Raw genomic sequence first — 15,904 nt, 5'->3', positions numbered from 1 at the left:
TAGGGCTGGAGTGTGCTTGGCTTATTTGAAGAGGAGCAAGGACACAATTGTGGCTAATTTGGATTGAACAAGAGAAAAATGGTAAGAGATGAGAGGTTGGAGTGTATTTTACCAATGCACAGTACTTACATGAGGGTCATCCCAACTTAAATTGTCAGCAGTACGTGAGAATATCTGCTCTCAACAGATAGTGTTGATCACTCAGATCTGTTGAGTGTTGACTCAACAGATAGTCATTGATCTTTGCCAATTTTATAATTTAAAAATGGTGTCTCATAGCCTTACAGGTTTTTTGTTTTTGTTTTGTAGCTCGGAGTTTTAATTTGCATTTCTTTTATTACGAGGGAGACTGAGCATCTTCATACACTGGAGGGAGATTTTTTATGAAATAACATGTCATTTGCTCATTTTTCTACTGTGATGCTGGTCTTTTTACTGATTTGTAAAAAAAGTTCTTTATTAAGGAAAATAGTCCTTGGTTTGTGATATGAATTGTAGATATTTTCACCTTTGTCATTTGTTTTTTGACTTTGTTTATGCTATTTTTTCCAGGCAGATTTTTTCTAGTCAAATCAATCAATATTTTTCTCTGTGCTTCTGCATTTTTGTCTTACATACACGGGCATTTCTCGCTCCCAGGTTTTTTTGTTTTTTTTTTTTTAATCCCATGATTTTTTTTCTACTCAGGAATTTATTTTGATATAAGACACAAGATGTGAATCCCAACTTTATTTCTTCTCAGATGCCCATCCCACTGTCCCAACACTACTATATTTTGAATTACCTATCTTTCCCCCAATGATTTAAAAAAATTTTTTTAAATCTTCATTTATTTTTGAGAGAGAGAGAGTGTGTGAGCAGGGGAGGAACAGAGAGAGAGGGAGACACAGAATCCGAAGCAGGCTCCAGGCTCTGAGCTGTCAGCACAGAGTCTGACACGGGGCTTGAACTCACAAACCGTGAGCTCATGACCCAAGCCGAAGTTGGACGCCCAACCAACTGAGCCACCCAGGCACCTCAACCCCAGTGATTTGAAGTGCAAGTTCCCATATGTATCAAAACACTTCTCTTTTGATTATGTTACTGTCATCTGTAGCACACTTTCCCAATCCATGTTTTTTGGTGTTTATTGAGCACATCTCATATTCACCAAATTAAGAGCTATAGTAAGATACAAAATGGGCCATAGCTTTTGTCTTTGAGATTGTAACATAGTTTAGCCAAAGCAACAAAACTAGCATATATGAGCTAGAGAGACCCTATCTAAAGCAGGAGGGGGTGGAGATCATGTGAGCTGAGCAGTTGTGGGTTTTTTTTCTTTATGTATCTTATCCAAAGTTAATTCTGTTGAGCTCTTAAATTTTTTTCTCATTATAAAATGAATATATAATCAACACCCATTATTTGAAAATATAGACAAATACCAGATTGTAAAAGTAAAATGGGAAAATTCTCCCCTCAACTTCACTCAATTCCCACTCCGCAGAGAATCTGGCTTCCCTAGAGGGCTCCAGAGCCCATCTTCTGTGACCTTGTTTCACCAGTATTCTTTCTCTCACTCTCTACCCCTGTCTTTCCCATTTTCAGCTTCATTCTCTGCTGGTTCATTCTCGGCAGTCTGTTAACATGCACAAGACCCTGCCATATTAAAACAAGAAAACGCATCACCTTGTCTTTATTTACCTAATACCATTTCTAACCAGATTATAGCTTATCTAGTTGTTAGATAAATTGAACCCTTCCCCCACTGCCACACCCTTTAGAGCAAATCTGGCTGTAGTCTAATTCTAGACTAGACTAGAGATGCATGCTTAGCCTATGAAACTCCATGCTTTGAGAGCTGCCCTTATAGTTCATTTTGGCCCTGGTTATTCTAAGAATCTCTGGTTCATTCACAGGTGTAGGTTTGTTCACATGTGAGCCTGGAAATACAATTCAGTTTGGACCTCTTAATGTACCGTAGTTTGTTGTTGTTGTTGATTAATGTTTATTTATTTTAAGAGAGAGAGAGAGACAGAGCATGAGCAGGGGAGGGGCAGAGAGAGAGGGAAACACAGAATCTGAAGCAGGCTCCAGGCTCTGAGCTGTCAGCACAGAGCCTGGATTGGGGCTCGATCCCACGAGCCATGAGATCATGACCTGAGCTGAAGTCAGATGCTCAACTGATTGCGCCACCCAGGTGCCCCTAGTGTATTGTAGTCTTAACCCCAAATTGCATATAGATCCCTGGGTCAGCACAAGAATTAAGCTGAAGGGTTTTTTCTATCTACAATTAAACAAGGAGTTGTCAAGCACCCTGTATGTCAAGGTACTGCGAGTGGTCACCTTAAACCTCATGTCCTGAGAGTCTCACCAGATCTGTCTCCCTTGCACTTTTGCAATTATTTTACTCGTAAGTTTTTTTGTAATTATTTCATCACCTACTGAATATTTTGACAAAAGTAGTAGATGAAAATTGAAGAAAGGCCATTGGATTTGGTAGCTAGGTCTCTTAATATTCAAGAATGAATCTTGAGGGGTGCCTGGGTGGCTCAGTGGTTACCCTTCTGACTCTTGATCTCAGCTCAGTTCTTGATCTCAGGGTCGTGAGTTCAAGCCCCACATTGGGCTCCATGCTGGCCGTGGAGCCCACTTACAAAAAGGCGGGGGGCGGTGGGGGGAGCACCTGGGTGGCTCAGTCAGTTAAGTGTCTGACTCTTGATTTCAGCTCAGGTCATGATCTCATGGTTGGTGAGATCAATCCTCACTGGTGCAGAGCCTGCTTGGGATTCTCTCTCTCCATCTCTCTGCCCTCCCCTGATCTCTCTCTCTCTCTCTCTCTCTCTCTCTCTCTCTCAAAATAAATAAATAAAACTTAAAAGAAAAGAATGAAACTTTAAGGGAGTGAATAGGATAGAAATTGCAGGATATCATGAAGGAAACACAAGATCATAAACTTAAATGAAAAAGCTAAAACTACAGCTTTTAGAAGAAAACAAAGGAGAGAATCTTTATGACCTTGTTGTCTCACTTTAGGCTATTGTAACAAAATACCATAAACCAGGAGGCTTATAAACAACAGAAATTTATTTCTCATAGTTCTGGTGACTAGAAGTCCAAGATCAGGTGCCAGCCTGGTTTGTTTCTTGGTAAGAATCCTCCTCTGTGTTGTAAGCTATCCACTTCTTGTAGTATCTTTTCATGGTGGAGAGCAGAGCATAGCTCTCTTGGGACTCATTTTAAGAGCACTAATCCTGTTCATAAGGGCTCCACCCTTATGATTTCATCTAATTGTAATTACTTTCCAAAGGCCCTACCTTGTAACACCATCACTTTGGGGGTTGGGGCTTCAATATGTGAATTTTGGGAGAACATAAATATTTAGTGCATGACACTAGGTTTAGGCAAAGAGGTCTTATAATTGACACCAAAAGCCTGATTTATAAAAGGGAAAAATTGATACACTGGACTTCATCAACATTTTAAAATTTTGTATTCTAAAGACAATATTGAGAACATTTTCAACTATACTCAAAAAAAAATTGAGAACATGAAAAAAGAACCCACAAACTGAAGGAAATTTCTGCAGATCATAATCTGAAAAAGGACTTGTATCCAGCATATAAAAAGAACTCTTACAACTCAATAATAAAAGAAAGAACCCAATTTAAAAATGAACAAAAGACCTGCATAGACATTTTACCAAAGAAGATATGTATATGATTAATAAGCACTTGAAATGATGTTCAACATCATCAACCATTAAAGAAATGAAAATTAAAACTAATGAGATACTACTTCATACCCACCAGAATGTCTATAATCAAAAAAGACAAACAATTACAGGCATTAGTAAGGATACAGAAAAACTAGAACATTGTTGGCAGGAATGTAAAATGGTACAACCATTTTGGAAAACAGTTTGGCAGTTTCTTAAAAAGTTACACAAAAACTTACTATACTACCCAGAAGTTCCACCCCTGGTATCTACGTAAGAGAAATAAAGACATATGTCTACCCAAAGATTGTTCTCGAATGTTCAGAACAGCCAAAAAAGGGAAACAGTCCAAATATCCATCACTTGGCAAGTGGAGAAACAAAAATGTATTATCTACACAATAGAATATTGTCCAGCAATAAAACATTATGCTAAATGAAAGAAGCCAGACACAAAAGACTACATATCATACGATCCATTTACATGAAATAGCTAAGAAGGCAATCTATAGAGACAGAAAGCAGATTAGTGGCTGCTTGGGGATAGAGCTGAGGAATGGGAACTGATGGCACGTGGGTCAGTGGATGGATGATAGAAGTGATGGAAACACTCTAAAACTGGATTTTGTGATGTTTGCACAATTCTAAAAATTCACTAAAGATAATTGATTTGTGCTCTTTTTTTTTTTAACGTTTATTTATTTTTGAGACAGAGAGAGACAGAGCATGAACGGGGGAGGGTCAGAGAGAGAGAGGGAGACACAGAATCTGAAACAGGCTCCAGGCTTCGAGCTGTCAGCACAGAGCCCGACGCAGGGCTTGAACCCACCAACCGCGAGATCATGACCTGAGCCGAAGTCAGACGCTTAACCGACTGAGCCACCCAGGCGCCCCAGATTTGTGCTCTTAAAAACAGGTGAATTTTATGGTGTATATATATTTAGGTATGTAAGTTTTACCTCAATAAAGCTCTTAAAAAATAGGAACTAGAGTAGAATCAATGTCAACAGATCATTTGTTCTAAGAATGAGTAAGAGAGTTAAAGATGTGTGTAGGGACACCCAGGTAGCTCAGTCAGTTAAGCATCTGATTCTTGATTTCAGCTCGGGTCATGATTTCACAGTTTGTGAGTTCAAGCCCTGCGTAAGGCTGTGCACTGATAACGTGGAGCCTGCTTGGGACTCTTTCTGTCTCCCTCTCTCTCTGCCTGTTCTCAGTCTCTCTCAAAATAAATAAATAAACTTAAAAAAAGAGAGAGAGAGAAGATCTGAAGTCCAGAAGACTGATACGGAGCAGACTACGGTTTACGATTTTGGTCTTCTCTTTAATGAACCTGGCAGAAACTGAGGGCTGATGGGGGGTGGGAGGGAAGGGAAGGTGGGTGATGGGTATTGAAGAGGGCATCTTTTGAGATGAGCACTGGGTGTTGTATGGAAACCAATCTGACAATAAATTTCATATATTTAAAAAAAAATGAACCTGGCAGAGCCATCCGATTATAGTGAGGAGGAGCTAGAGGAGAGATTGAGGAGATGGGGTGAAAATGAGCAGAAGAACTTTTGCTCATATGGAAGGGTAATGTTGGTTGTGTTCAACATAGAGAAAGTAGAATGTGGAGGTTGAACAAAAATCTGCGATCTAGGAGTTACAAAATGATGTTCCCCATCCCCACTTCCTCTCTGCTAAAAACAAACAAAATTACTTCTGGTGGTCAAATTTACAAAAGTGTTTTTATTTTCATTTATTTTTTTAAGTAGGCTTCATGCCCAGTGCACAGCCCAATGCGGGGCTTGAACTCAGAACGCTGAGGTTATGACCTGAGCTGAGATCAAGAGTCGGAGGCTTAACCGACTGAGCTACCCACGTGCACCATGAGCGTGTTGATGGCTAAATTGACAATCAATCTTCAAGCTCAAAAACTTCAGCTTTTATGGCCATAAAGTCCTTCTGTCAGTGGTTCACCATTTCGCACTATAGCAGATATTGTGGATTACCTACCCATTATCCTTTTCCCCTTCTTCATTGCCTGTGGAGGCCCAATATTATTTGTTCAGGTATAATTCCTCCCACATAAGTCACAGATCCAGAAGCAAATTTTGATTGGTCTCAATAAATCCCAGTGGTCCCATTTCTTTGTCTGTGATTGGTTTAGAGATGGGCATGTTACTCAGTAATAGCAATAACATGTGTAGAGGATCCAGAGGACTTGGAAAAAGGTGTTCTCTGTTGGAGAAAAGAAAAGTCCTCTCTGTTTCCCTGGACATGATTATATCTGGATGTGACAGCTGGAAATACTGCAGTCCTTTTGTGGCCAGCCTGAGGATAACACTTGCCATTTAATGAGAGCAAAACAAAGGGAATCACAGAAAGATGGGGGCCAGAGCCCTGGCATACTACCCCTGGAGGCTGCCCTACCTTTGGACATTTTATTATATGAAATGATAATTTTTTAAAGTCCATTTAAATTGGGGCACCTGGGTGACTCAGTCGATTAAGCGTCCAACTCTTGATTTCAGCTCAGGTCATGATCTCATGGTTTGTGAGTTTGAGCCCCGCATCAGGCTCTGTGCTGCGAGTGCAGAGCCTGCTTGGGATTTTCTCTCCCCCTCTCCCTCTGCCCCTCCTCTGCTCACGTGCTCTCTCTCTCTCTCTCTCTCTCTCTCAATCTAAGTAAATAAACTTAAAAAAATAAAGTCAGGGGGCGCCTGGGTGGCGCAGTCGGTTAAGCGTCCGACTTCAGCCAGGTCATGATCTCGCGGTCCGTGAGTTCGAGCCCCGCGTCGGGCTCTGGGCTGATGGCTCAGAGCCTGGAGCCTGTTTCTGATTCTGTGTCTCCCTCTCTCTCTGCCCCTCCCCCGTTCATGCTCTGTCTCTCTCTGTCCCAAAAATAAATAAACGTTGAAAAAAAAAAATTAAAATAAATAAATAAATAAATAAAGTCAGTTTAAATTGATTTTTTCTGGTTTTGCAGTAAAAAAAAAAAAAACTCCCATTAACCAGGAACAAGCCTTTTTCATTTCTGGACCCAATATGGACCACCTGTACTTCAAGGATAGGCCCAGAGATCTCTGGGAAGAGATTGCTACAACAGACAGCAAAGCATAAAGGATTGACTATGGCCAGGAACCCGGCAAAGGGAACACAAAGCATGGACCTTGGAATCTAAGGCTGGATGAAATCCTGTGGAGGCAGAAGGAAACTGAGCCAAATGGAAAGGAGCTGAGCAATGAAAAGTACTACAATGGGTGGCAGCAGAGGGCAGGTTTGGCAAGTAGTGACAGGTGAGCTTGGGAGAAAACAGAGCAATGGGGTCAGAGAAGTGAAGTACTGAGTTAAGAGATCTCAGAAGTTTAGCAAGTGCTGGCAGTGATGAGATCCAGCATTTGAACTTTCCAGACCAAAACAGGTAGAGAAGGAAGTCCACAAAATCAAAAGAGTTATGGACTTTTGTGAAATTACAGAGTTGGAGGGGCCATAGCTCACAAGTTGAAAGGTCCTGGGAAGACTGATGAGGGGCAGAGGGCAGAAGAAAATTAGGCAGATCCTAAAATCATTGGTTAGATATAAAATGCTTACTATGGTTCAGGGCAACAACATCAATAATTTAAAGAAGAAAATGTAAAAGGACAGAGTGAATAGTAGATGTATAGAAAGAGGGAGAGAAAAAGTACAGAGGAAAAAGGTGATAAAAGATTAGGTGTTGTTGTTATTGTTGTTGTTGTTGTTGTCGTTGTTGTTGTTTTAAGCCAGAAAGTTCTTATGCTTGTTCCACTGGAAGCAAACAAACAAAAAATTGGCAGTGCATGTTCAACACAGGCAGGATATTCTTTGAATGAATGCTCCTTGTTCCTAACCTAAATATGGACACCCTAATGTATGATTATGGGTGCAGGAGCCTTTGAGTTTCTGGTAAGAACTCTTAGGTTAGCAAGTTCCATTAGGGCTGCCTTCTTGACCTTAACCATATGCTTTGATACTTAAAAGGAAATTTTAACCAGAGTCAAGCATCTGTCATCACACTGTTGAATGTTTGTTAATCTCATTGTCCTTCTTCCCTGTTATTAAATACTGAAACTACATAATTTTCACATTTTTGATTTAATACATTCTCCACTTCCAAGAAGCTCGAAGGTATTCATCATTTCTGATCATGAACTACAAAATAGAATGGATACACTAAAATCTATTGTAATCCTCGAAGTTCATTTTACCCAAAACTTTTCATCTCTTCCCTCACTTGATCTCTGCCACTCAACAACAAACACTCTCTCCCTAAAATGAGTTATCAACTTGGGGCGCCTGGGTGGCGCAGTCGGTTAAGCGTCCGACTTCAGCCAGGTCACGATCTCGCGGTCCGGGAGTTCGAGCCCCGCGTCAGGCTCTGGGCTGATGGCTCAGAGCCTGGAGCCTGTTTCCGATTCTGTGTCTCCCTCTCTCTCTGCCCCTCCCCCGTTCATGCTCTGTCTCTCTCTGTCCCCAAAATAAATAAACGTTGAAAAAAAAATTTAAAAAAAAATGAGTTATCAACTTACAACAAGAGAAGTTTGGAGAGATTTATGTTTTCTCCTTCTCATATCCACTATTTACTATATGAGAAGTCCTAGCACACTCCAAAACAGGGAAAAGACAAACAGGAGAAATATATAAGAACTTTATATAAAAAATGTAAAATTTATATTAAAAATACACACATATATATGAAAAATATAAAAACTTGCATTAAAAATTATCTAAAACTTACAAATAAGGGAAAGGACAGGGCCACTCATCTTTTTCGATATTATACTGCCAGCCTTGTTTAAAAGCTTTCCCAAAGATTCTTAATTTTCTAAGATAATGTATTTGTGTTTGACTTGGCTGTTTACTGTTTGGTTAAAGCCCAGATATGGTACACTTACATGTTAATTAAAAATTTCTGGGGTGCCTGGGTGGCTCAGTCAGTTGAACATCTGACTCTTGATTTCAGCTCAGGTCATGATCCCAGGGTCTTGTCCTTGAATCTAGCATCCGGCTCTGAGTTGACCATGGAGCCTGCTTGGGTTTCTCCCTCTCTCCCTCTTTCTCTCTTTCTCTCTCTCTCTCTCTCTCTCTCTCTCTCTCTCTCTCTCTCCATCTGCCCCTCTGTCCTGCTTGTGCTCTCTCTCTAAAATTAAATTAAAAAATAAAAATGAAAAATGAAAAAATTCCATCCAGTAGAGAAGGTAATCAATAGGTTTATTTGCCTATAGGATGTTAACCTAGCAATCTTATTCTAACATTAATTTGTAGAAGCCTATAAATTCTTAGTTCTTCAAAATACTTTTTGAATTAATTTACCATCTTATTGGTCCCCTTCATCAATAAGTTAATAAATCTTAGACATGTATTTATTTCATTTTATTTTATTTAACAAATTTTTTAAAATGTTTATTTATTTTTGAGAAAGAAAGAGACCGAGCCAAGCAGGGGAGGAGCAGAGAGAGAGGGAGACACAGAATCCCACGCAGGCTCCAGGCTCTGAGCTGTTAGCACAGAGCCTGACACGGGGCTCAAACTCACGCGCTGTGAGATCATGACCTGAGCTGAAATCGGACACTTAACTGACTGAGCCACCCAGGCACCCCAACATGTGTTCATTTTATATTGCTATGAGGATTATGTTTTTAATTTTTTTAAATATTTATTTATGTATTTATTTATTTATAATTTTTTTTTAATTTTTAGGTAATATCTACACCCAATGTGGGGCTCAAACTCACAACCTCAAGACTGAGATGTGCATGCTCCGCTGAGAGCCAGCCATGCACCTCCATTAAAAAAATTTTTTTTAATGTTTTTTAACATTTATTCATTTTTTGAGAGACAGAGAGTGAGCGGGGAGGGGCAGAGAGTGAGGGAGACGCAGAATCTGAAGCAGGCTCTAGGCTCTGAGCTGTCAGCACAGAGCCTGACACGGGGCTTGAGCTCACGAACTGCAAGATCATGACCTGAGCTGAAGTCGGCCACTTAACCAACTGCACCCCCTTTTTAAAAATTTGTTTAATCATACTTTGACACCTGGTAGCCCATGTGATAAGAAGATTAACATCTTTGTAGTCTTTGGGGGACAAACTTTTGGTATCATGGGCTGACATATTTTAAACTTTCAACTTTTGACATTTCCACCTATGAGAGGAGCTGGGAATCGGAAACAGGCAAAAGATGAAGAGGCCAAACCGAGAAGTCAAACAAATAAAGGACAACTGCCATATGAAGTGTCACCCCACTTTGTGTCCCAGCTGGCCCTAGCAAGCAAGCTGTGTCACTGTCTTCCTGACTCGACCTCTGGGTAGGCCTACCCGAGCACTGCCAAGTTAACCTGTCGGACTCCAGAATAAGACTGCTGGGGGAAGCAATCTGGCTGCAAAGGTTGGGGAAAGGGTAGTAGACAGGAGAATTGTCTTGAACATATATAGCAAGTGCATTGTGCATCTGAAAGTCCCTCCCAGGCCACTCTTTGGCTCTGCCATTACCCACAGCCATACTTCCATCTTAAGGGAACTAGAATATTCAACTATTGCTGCTAAAATTAAAAACAAAAAAAACCCACTACCATTAGAGGGCAGTGTGTGTGTGTGTGTGTGTGTGTGTGTGTGTGTTACCTATCAAAAGGCAGCTTGGCTTAGCGCTGGAAGGATGTTAGTAATGTTTTCTTAAAATTTAAGCACTTTGCCTACACCCACATGCAGAGTGAATGCTGGGGTGAAACTTGCTCAGCCTTTACATTGTTTTTAAATAATCTTTTTAAATTTTTTTTTAGTTTATTAATTTATTTTGAGAAAGAGAGAGAGACAGAGACAGAGACAGAGAGAATCCCAGGCAGGCTCTGCATTGTCTGTGCATAGCCCGATGCGGGGCTCGAACTCACAAACCATGAGATCATGACCTGAGCCAAAATCAAGAGTAGACACTTAACCAACTGAGAAATCCAGGTGCCCCAAATAATCTTTTTTTAAGTGGTAGGATTTCTATGTCATACTTAGATTCTAGGTAATAGTGATATAGAGGAGAACAAGGCAGATAGAACCCTGCATTCATTGAGCTCACATTTCAGTGGGGAGAAATAATAAGAAACATATCTTAAGACCATAAATGCTGTAAAAAAAATGCTGTGCAAGTAAATTAAAGTAGGGCTGTATGGGGTTGATCCTTCCCTTAATCATCATTCACTGTTACTGTTACAGAGTGTAGAAAGGAAAACAAGGGGAAAAAAATTCTGTCAGCCTGATAAAGCCATGAATACAATTTCCAAGATCACGTCACATTTTATAGCATTATATGCCCAATAGACTTTGTTTTTAAAATCCAACTTTGGGGGCACCTGGGTGGCTCAGTCGGTTGAGTGTCTGACTTCGGCTCAGGTCATGGTCTCACGGTCCGTGGGTTCGAGCCCCATGTCGGGCTCTGTGCTGACTGCTCAGAGCCTGGAGCCTGCTTCAGATTGTGTCTCCTTCTCTCTCTGCCCCTCCCCCCTCATGCTTTGTCTCTCTCTCCCTGTCAAAAATAAATAAACATTAAAATTTTTTTTTTAAAAATCCAATTTTGTCTTTTCCTAGTTGTTTCTAATTTTTGTCCATTCCTATGTGCAACTTCATCTTCTTCAAAAAGCTAATGAGATGTCACCCTAAGGAAAAGGAGCCAGGAGTTCGTTTTTCTGCCCTCCCTCTCTGTGGCCAAAACTTTTCAACCACGGCTGAACCCAAGCCTCCTTTTGGGGGGAGGCTGACGTGGTGTGTGGCCAAGTTGGAGCACCTGTGTGCCTAGTTGTCTCTCAGACTGATGACCGGTGAGAAAGACCCGTCAGAGAACAGAATACCTTCATCTTTGTCCCTTCCCCTCCATTTCCTCATTTGTAAAATGAGATGTTAATTCCTGTTTTCACTGGACGAGTGTGAAGATTAAATAAGATAGTGTATGCATAGTACAGAATATAGCAAGGAGTAAGTATTCAATAAATGGAAGTTTAAAAAAATATCTCTTGCCCTCATGCACTGCTGGTGGGAATGTAAACTGGTGCAGCCACTATGGAAAACGGTGTGGAGTTTCCTCAAAAAATTAAAAATAGGAATACCATATGGTCCAGTAATTCCACTACCAGGTATTTACCCAAAGAAAACAAAAACACGAATTTGAAAAGATACATGCACCCCTCTGTTTATTGCAGCATTGTTTACAATAGCCAAGATATGGAAGCAACCCAAGTGTCCACCAACAGATGAATGGACAAAGAAGATGTGGAATATTAGCCATGATATACAATGGAATATTAGCTACAAAAAAGAATGATCTTGCCATTTGCGACAGCATGGATAGACCTAGAGGGTATTATGCTAAGTGAAATAAGTAAGACAGACAAAAACAAATATCATATGATTTCACTTATATGTGGAATCTAAGAAACAAAAGGAACAAAAAAAAACAAACTAAAAGCGGAAACAGACGCATAAATACAGAAGACAAACTGACGGTTGCCAGAGCTGAGGGGTGTGGAGAGTTGGACAAAATGAGTGAAGGGGAGTGAGAGACGCAGGCTTCCAGTTAATGGAATGAATAAGTCACAGGAAGAAAAGGTACAGCCTAGGGAATAGAGTCAACGCTATTGTAATAGCGGGTGTGGTGACAGATGACAGCCACACTTGTGGTGAGCACAGCATAACATAGACGTGTCATATCTATGTTGTACACCTGAAACTAATGTAACTTTGTGTGTCAACTATACCTCAATTAAAAAAAATTTTTTTTAACTGAAAAAAAAAAAGGCTCTTGCTTCTACCGCTGCTCTCCTAAGCTGTGGATACATGTGGGTGGCCTTCCAGATGTACAGAAGTAACACTAAAATTCAAGGCAACTGAGGCTGAGCAGTAATAACTCACCGAGCAACAGAATCATGATTTTATAATATTTTGAGTGACTGGACTAATACCAGTAGGATGAAATATTATGGAGATCAAAGTAGAGCCCAGAGCTTACATTAAGAAAAATAAACTGCAGGAGCACAGGCTGGGATGGAATTCACTTAACAGCAATTAACATGAAACAGAGGGGGGTTAATTGACAGTGGATTCAGTCTGAACAGACTGCAGCGGGCCGCCAAGGCAGCTAATGTAATCCCATGCGGCACTAATTGAGGTTCAATGTCCAGATCAAGGGAAGGAATGGCCTGTTGTATGCTCTCTGGCCAAATCCTGTCTGGAGCCACGTTCTCTTTCAGGAGCCTCATTTTATTTTATTTTTACTTTTTTAATGTTTATTAATTTTTGAGAGAGAGACAGAGTGTGAGCAGGGGAGGGGCAGAGAGAGGGAGAGACACAGAATCTGAAGCAGGCTCTCCAGGGTCTGAGCACAGAAGCCGATCTCACCAACTGTGAGATCATGACTTGAACCAAAGTACAGACTGAGCCACCCAGGTGCCCCCAGGAGCCTCATTTTATTTATTTATTTATTTATTTATTTATTTTTAACGTTTTATTTATTTTTGAGACAGGGAGAGACAGAGCATAAACAGGGAAGGGCCAGAGAGAGGGAGACACAGAATCTGAAACAGGCTCCAGGCTCTGAGCTGTCAGCACAGAGCCCGACGCGGGGCTCGAACTCACGGACCGCGAGATCATGACCTGAGCGGAAGTTGGACGCTTAACCGACTGAGCCACCCGGGCGCCCCCAGAAGCCTCATTTTAAAAGGGACATTGACAAACTGGACCATGTCACATGAGAATCTATGGGGAGGCGTGATGGAGTTTTTGCCTACAAAAGAGAAGATTGTTTTTAATGTAGTTTATTTATTTATTTTAATGTTTATTTTTGAGAGAGAGAGAGAATGAGCAGGGGAGGGGTAGAGAGAAAAGGAGGGAGACACAGAACTGGAAGCAGGGCTGCAGGCTTTGAGCTGTTAGCATTGAGCCTGATGCGGGGCTCAAACTCAAGAGCCATGACATCATGACCTGAGCCCAAGTCGGAGGCTTAACCTACTGAGCCACCCAGGCGCCCCTTAATGCATATTATTTGAAGAATTTTTGTACAGAAAAATGTAGCAGTGTTTCCAGAGGGAAAATCTAGGCACTGTGGGTGCAAGTTTAAGAAGCAAGTCTCACCTTAATGAAAGGAAGAATTTTCTGAGGATCAAAACTTCCAGCAATAGGAAGGATGACTTTGTTAAGTAACGATCTAGCTGTCCCTAAAAGTAGTCTAAGGACACTGGTTGGGAGGTTAACTGGATAAGTTGTTTTCATGTTGCTTTTTTTAAGTTTATTTATTTATTTTGAGTGAGAGAGAGTGTGCACGTGCAGGAGCATGAGTGGAGGAGGGGCAGAGAGAGAGAAAGAGAGAGGATCTCAAGCAGGCTCCGCACTGCCAGCTCAGAGCCCGATGTGGGGCTCCATCTCATGAATTATGACCGAAAATCAAGAGTCAGAGGACGCTCAACCGACTGAGGTATGCAGGTGCCCAAGAAGGCCTTCCTGCTGAAGAAATTCAGAGAAGGGAAGGATTAGTGTAGTCTGCAGAAACTGGGAAATATTCAAAAAAGGGTCCGATTTCAGTTCATCCTCAGAGGGAGATTTGTCTGTTTAGAATGGAAAGGAAGGAACCTTTCTGACAAGAAACCAATAGCCAATGACCCCTGAAAACAGGAACATGTGTTGGGATGACACTAAGGAAACAGGCTCACCCTGGCACACACGTCTCTTCTACAAAGAGGTGCAGCATTGTTATGGGAAGGCATCCTGTCTATGGCCAGGACTGTTATCACTTACTAAGTGCAGCCAACTGCACTGGAGATGAAGTGACGTTGATTTTGTTGTTATCAGGCCGTTAAGCTGTTCAGCAGCCCCCACCCTGGGGCAGGGCTGCTGTGTGGCCCAGGCATCACCACTAAGGGAATGAGGGTGTTTACTCCTAAGGCCCAGGATAGATGATTCCACTTCTCCTTTCAGTGGAAAAGCCCCCACCCCTGCAGGGTGTGGCAAGAGCTGACCTGAGGAAGAAGTTTTGCTCAATAGGAAATGAGCTACTATGGTGAAATGAGGAAGCCCTCGTGGGCTTCAGCTGGATGTTTTTGAATTACAAAAAGTAAAGAATATATGAAAAGTGAACCTGAGAGTGGAAAAGTGGAAACACCATAAGCACCCCTCAACAAGACATTGGTTATTCAAGTCCCTGTGCAGGCACTGAAAAATCATAACATAGCATCACATAACATAACACTAGTTAAATAAATTTAGAGTCCATGCTGTGGCATAGTGTGAAGCACATAGGAAAAAGGAGGTCGAGTTGGACATAGTTACCTGGAAAAATCTCCTGGTTATACAGTGAAATGAGAAAAACAGGTTGCCAAAGTGAGTGTATTATAATCCCATGATTTGAAAAAATGTATCAGTAAAAACTCTTGAGAGAAGATCATAAGGTAACTGTTAACAGTTTCCTGTAAAGGGGAGCGACATTAACACCGGAGGTGGGGAGCTTGAAAGCCTAAGTGCGATTTTTAATTTTTGAAATTGAATTTCTGAATAGTTTAAATTATTTTACATGTACTTAGAATAAATACTAGCGAATGCTTACTAAGGGTCAGACACTATTTTAGACCTATTGATTTCTGTAATCTTCCCAATAAATCTATGGAGGTAGGTATTATCAATTTCCTCCATTTTACTGATAAGTAAACTGAGACACAAATTTATGGGGGTTTTTAATGTTTATTTTATTTATTTTGACAGAGAGAGAGCAGGGCAGGGGCAGAGAGAGAGAATTCCAAACAGGCTGGGCACTGTCAGTGCAGAGCCTAACGTGGGGCTTGATCCCACAAACTGTCAGATCATGACCTGAGCCAAAATTAAGAGTCAGGTGCCCAACCAACTGAGCCACCAGGCGCCCCTGAGACACAGCATTTAAATGACCTACCCAATGTCTTAGTCAGTTAAGCGTTCGACTTCAGTTCAGGTCATGATCTCACGGTTTGTGAGTCAAGCCCTGCCTCAGCCTGTCTGCCGGCTCCCTCTCTCTCTGCACCTCTACCCCCCGAAAATAAAACACTGACAAATGTTAAAAAATAAAATAAAAAATAAATGGCCTACCCAAGGCCACACAGGTAATAAATGGAAGAGCTGGGATATGAACTGAGGTCACCTGGCTCCAGAATTTGTGCACTAAGCCCTCTTACCAGGACATCTCTCAATGGACCATGTTAACTGTATGT

This window comes from Prionailurus bengalensis, chromosome C2 (assembly GCF_016509475.1).
Source record: "Prionailurus bengalensis isolate Pbe53 chromosome C2, Fcat_Pben_1.1_paternal_pri, whole genome shotgun sequence".
NCBI lineage: Eukaryota > Metazoa > Chordata > Mammalia > Carnivora > Felidae > Prionailurus > Prionailurus bengalensis.
Note: the sequence above shows the minus strand (reverse complement) of the source record.